This window comes from Podarcis raffonei, chromosome 4 (assembly GCF_027172205.1).
Source record: "Podarcis raffonei isolate rPodRaf1 chromosome 4, rPodRaf1.pri, whole genome shotgun sequence".
Classification (NCBI taxonomy): domain Eukaryota; kingdom Metazoa; phylum Chordata; class Lepidosauria; order Squamata; family Lacertidae; genus Podarcis; species Podarcis raffonei.
Genome location: NC_070605.1, coordinates 52,595,063 through 52,600,825, shown reverse-complemented (window position 1 = coordinate 52,600,825; position 5,763 = coordinate 52,595,063).

Genomic DNA, 5,763 nt, shown 5'->3' with positions numbered 1-5,763 from the left:
CCTCCTCCCAGCCCCGCCTTGGTGTCCCCGCCTACTCCCTCAGCTGCGCATGCGCATGAAGGCGTCCGTTGACGTTCCGAGCGAGGCCCCCTCCGCACCGCTGAATGCGAGGGAGCGGAAGTCGGTCACTCTCTGCTGCGCTCGTGTGGGGAGAAGGGTCGCCTCGAGGCATTTCGCCGCCTGAGCGGCAAATGTTGCCTTCCCTAGTAGTACCCAAGGCTGATCGAGTTAGTTCGGCACCCGAGGCGGAAAAATGCCGCGAATGTTTCTTCCTCCGTCCCTGGCACCTAATAAATACAGTATAAAACAGCTAACAATTTGCTGCTCTTAACAGAGCTACAGTTCCCAGCACCCTTAAACTATGGTTCCCATAATTCCTTGGGGAAAGCTATTATTGTTAGGGTGACGAGTACTTTTAATTACTCAGCAGATGGGTAGCAGCAGCAGCTCGGTCCTTGTGCGTGCAAGAGTACTATCCAATAGGCAATAAAATAATAAGTATAAGTAATGGGTCAGTGATGCATATTTTGTTTCAAGTTCAGGTCCGAATGACTGAAGGCTACTGATTTTACCCAGATTTTTCTATTCTGCCTTTCGTCTTCAAATGTAAGATGTTCTAATTATCAAAAAGAAGAGGAAACACTTTAATTCTACTGCTATTTGCTCTCCCACAGAGCAACAAAAAATGCCCACCAGTCATTTCATTACTGAAATGTGTGACAAATTATGCAAATCTTGCATGTTCTCCTTAATAGTTTTGAAGTGGATTGATTGATGGACCTCTTCTGGCAGCTTCCTTCAACGCCATTGAGAAGGAAGGAGCTGTGCAACAGCTACTTTTTCTGTGGCAATTTATAGCTATTTATATGAACATATATCAGTATGTACAAATAATCTAATTCATCAGAAGCCTAACATTTGCTAGATGGCAGTTACTATGATCAACTGAAGTAAAGGCCAAAGGATAAAGAATATAAAATGCATGTTTTGATTGGCCCACACCAATAGAAATAAGCTTTATCTGTACCTAATAAAAATAGCTACTGTACAGGTCACATATTGTTCATTGCCTATAACGTAGTTCACATGGAATTATTTTATCTCACTTTTTTTGCGTATGTTGCAGTGTTCCAAATACAGTGGTACCTCAGGTTAAGTACTTAATTCGTTCCAGAGGTCCGTTCTTAACCTGAAACTGTTCTTAACCTGAACACCACTTTAGCTAATGGGGCCTCCTGCTGCCGCCGCGCCGGCGGCAGCACGATTTCTGTTCTCATCCTGAAGCAAAGTTCTTAACCTGAAGCACTATTTCTGGGTTAGCGGAGTCTGTAACCTGAAGCGTATGTAACCTGAGGTACCACTGTAGAAACTTATGTCATAGCAAATAAGTGCTGTGTTCCTTGTTCCAAAATAGTGGTGCCAGATGCAAAGGTATTTTTTTCAATGTTGCTTATTATGTCAAAGTGTTGGAGACATAATAAAAGCTGAACCTACTGACATTTTCTCTCTTCTGCACCATTTTTACAGGAATAACATCCCTCCCTTGCTTGCATCTGGTCTTCTCAAGATCTTGCATTCATTAAACTTAGTTTAAAACAGAACAAGGTCCAAGCCATCTCTTCTGTCTTCCTTCAAATTCATATTATGTGAATTCTTCAGTTTATACTGCATGGCAGAAATGCACTGTAATAAAATTAGGTGGAAAGCAAATATGATCAGTCTAATTAGGAGAAATAATAATCATGATTGAACTGTGTATTTGTCCATTGATGATGGTGACCAGTGATTCTGCTATAATTAGTACTATTCCAGACCTTTTACACACAAAACAGCTGCTGGTTCAGAATTTACTCTGATTAATTCATCAAGCCCCTAAATATTTTGAATGATTTTAGTTCTTCCTTTTTCAAAAAAATAATGGGGCCACTTCCATTGGCCTTCCTAGTATCTCACCTCTCAAATTATATTAGCAATAAGCTTGGCACATCAGGCAATTGACCAGTCCAATATTGTCAACAGGCTGCCTATTATTTTGCTGCTGTCAAATACAGTATTGTCAAGTAGAAATTGATTGTGTACATATCAGCTTCCTTTTTTTATTTCATGGTATGATTTGTTAGCAAAGGCAGGAGGAAAAACAGCATGGCCTCATGGGTAGAAGACCTGGATTCAGATCCATAGTCATTTATTTTTGTAAAGTTGCTTTGAAACTTTTTTTTTTGTAAAAAGTGACTAATTAATGAAATTAATAAAATAATAATAATAATTAAGCCCACTAGGTGACAATGGGCTAATCACACACTTTCAGTTTAATATACCTCACAGGGACTTTGTGAGGATAAAACGGCAAGAACCTTGGGTTCTTCAAAGAAAGAAAAAGGAGTAACTCCACATTCCATATTCAATTAAAAATAAACTGCCAGTGGAGGGAGCTCACATGCTGCAGTGCCACAAAATCCTGTGCATAAGTAGAGGAGATGGTGGAATTATTATCCAAAGATTAATAATTAAAAAGAAGGCCAGTTTAACTGGAACTCTGAGTTCACTCTGAATAAAGAGCTCAGCATGAATGTAAGACATCAGAGGCAGCCCAAGTCAAGTAGGGAAGTCCCACTGGTTCTTGCCAGACCTCCTCCCCAGAGTGGCTGATGTGAATGGGAATCCCCCTGCAGTAATAAACATGTGACCAACGAGTCATGTATGTGCAGGCTTAATAATCTTCCATACCCATTGCCACATTTAATCCAGGCAACACCTCGAATTCAGCCTTGTCAGTGATGGCTTCCATTCAGTACGCATGACCCCACCTTAATTAAAAGAAAGCACCCTCTTTTGTATTTTCTGAGATCCAAAGTCACCTGTGGTGGGCACAGGGACATTCCTTGAACGTGATCTGAGTGTTTAAGGTGCCCATGTGACTCCATGCAATTCTGAGGTTTGCTACCAGGATCAGTTTGCCAACTATCTTATTGGTCCCACCAATTTGACAGGAGGAAGGAAACACTGTCAGGCCTTGCACACTTACTGAATTCATTAAAACACAGGTTGAGAACAAGACAAATAGTAATTTTTTTCTAAGCCACATTAGAGCATATTAACACATTTTTGCTACACTTTTAACTTGGGTTATTATGATACTTTGTGGTTTCACACTGGTAAGACAAACAGCATGAGTAAGGACTTGCTTCTTTAGAATGACACAGCAAAATGGGTTCACCTTAAAGGTTCAGAAGGAAGATATTGCTGAAAAAACAAAATGATAGTTTCACAATGACTGTGCTGTTACGCTTTACTCTAGAAATTCATAATTTTCATCCTGAGAACATAACAATAGAGGACACTTTATTATTATTATTGAAACGTTTGTTGACAAACCAGACTATTCCTAAATTGCAATACCAGGGGGTTCAGGAAGCCAGAACAGGGGAAGGTAGAAGGGTGCTACAAGCTGAGGGAATACTGTTGAATATTGCCTTTTTACAGCATTAAAATGTGACTGAAATCACCACAATAGCAGAGAGCTGAACTAAACAGATTGGAAGAGGGCACTGCTATCTGTCCAAGCTAGATTCCATTCTATTCCCACAAGTCTGACGCCACATGGAATTGGGGCAATAGGCTCCACCCCAAACTTCACACACATCTTGTGCAGAATTTACACATGCACAGTACGCATAGTTGTTCGCCACATTGTTTGAAATCCTGAGTTTTGCAGGGACCTTGATTGCATGAAGAGAGCCAACACACATTCAAGCAGTACATGTGCAGGCCCTGTGCAGAATAACTAATGGATGCAAACAGACCCTAAGCACAATTCAAACCACAGCCCCTTCAATGCAGCCAGCATCTCATGAACACAAACAGTGCTTTCATGTGGTCTGAAAGTGGCAACATGTGAGGGGCAGTCATTGCCATGATGGTGGTGATTTTTTTCTCTCCTTGCCCACCACCACCAGTGAAGTAAGTGGGAGGGAAGTTCACTGCACTGGGTGTGGGCCTGGAGTGTGAAGTTCCACTATCCAAGGGAGCGTGGTCATAGAGGAGAAGAGGCTATTGCCTAAGTCTGATCTTCCCCTGTGAACATCCCTTTCCTACTCACAACTCAAATCTGTTTCAGCCATTCCATTGGCATATCTTCCCCAGCAGCACCAGCACCTTCCATTTACACATATCTGAGGTATTCCACTGTTGTATCAGTCATGGGAGTAGGTGTCCAAGAAGGCATTGTTTTCCATTCTTCCCTGTATCTGTCATATGCAGCACTGTTTCCATTTCACTGCCATTCACCTTCTGTCAAAAACAACATTGGACTCAGCTAGACTGGTAAAGAAAAAGCAATTTATGTGTGTTGTATATGCGATATAACATTGTGCCACCAGATGGTGATGTGGAGTCCTGTTTTCTCTACCCATTTTGTTTGTTTAAATTTAGTAAAGGTAAAGGGACCCCTGACCATTAGGTCCAGTCACAGACGATTCTGGGGTTGCAGCGCTCATCTCACTTTACTGGCCGAGGGAGCCAGCGTACAGCTTCCGGGTCATGTGGCCAGCATGACTAAGCCATTTCTGGCGAACCAGAGCAGCGCACAGAAACGCTGTTTACCTTCCTGCCGGAGCAGTACCTATTTATCTACTTGCACTTTGACATGCTTTCGAACTGCTAGGTTGGCAGGAGCAGGGACTGAGCAACAGGAGCTCACCCCGTTGTGGGGATTCGAACCGCCGACCTTCTGATCGGCAAGCCCTAGGCTCTGTGGTTTAGACCACAGCACCACCTGCTTTTAAATTTACAACACTTTAAACTGAAACACTTATTTGATGTGTCTAGATCCAGCCACTGTCTTGCTGGCTGCTATGGTGAAAATATGTAGCTTATGTAAATTATGCAGTTAATTACATTGCTTGCCATTATGTTGTTCTACCCCCTACATTTCAATGTAAACACAATGCAAATGGAGAGATAACACAATAAATTACGTATCACTTGGATACTGAAAGCAACAACAAGAGCAAATAAGAAATTGCATTCACTGCATTGATTTCTGTTTTGAATATTGTGCAAATAAGGGAATAGTGGCAATTTCCACTCCCATTTCTGTTGTCTTCAGAATTCTCTAACATCCTTACCTCAGAGTAGCAGGTCTTGCATTCTACCAGCATAGCATTTGCCATATCCTATAGTCTCTCAGCTGCCATATCTTAAATATACAACTGCTTTGTGAACATATAATAAATTAATAAAGAAAAAAGACTGACTTCTTCCCTGTTTTGAGAATTTCAAAGAATTGTAGAGTTGGCAGGGAACCTGAGGATAATCTAGTTCAGCCCCCTGCAATGCTGGAATCACTGGGTCATACATGACATATGGCCATCCAACCTTTGGTTAAAAACCTCCAAGGAAGGTAAGTCCAATTTCTATGGAAGCTTCATAGCTCACTGTTGCTTCTGCATGGACTACTATACCTATGAATTTTCGAGGGTGACCAGCTGAGTGCATCCCCATTGAAACAGAGCTATCCGATTGGCATATGGTGTATTGGTGCTGAACTTATACAAAATGTATAATTTGTAACAAAATGTATAATTAGGTAAGTGGATGCTCACAAAGGCTTTTGCAAGTCCCCCATCTTCCCTTTTAAGTCCCCAGTTTTGCTCTGTTATTTTTGCAAGATTCATCCTCCCAATTTAAGATCAGAGCCAAAAAATGTCTGACAGGTGGGACAGGCGTCGCCCACCTGTCAAATTTGGTTCACATGTTAAGGAT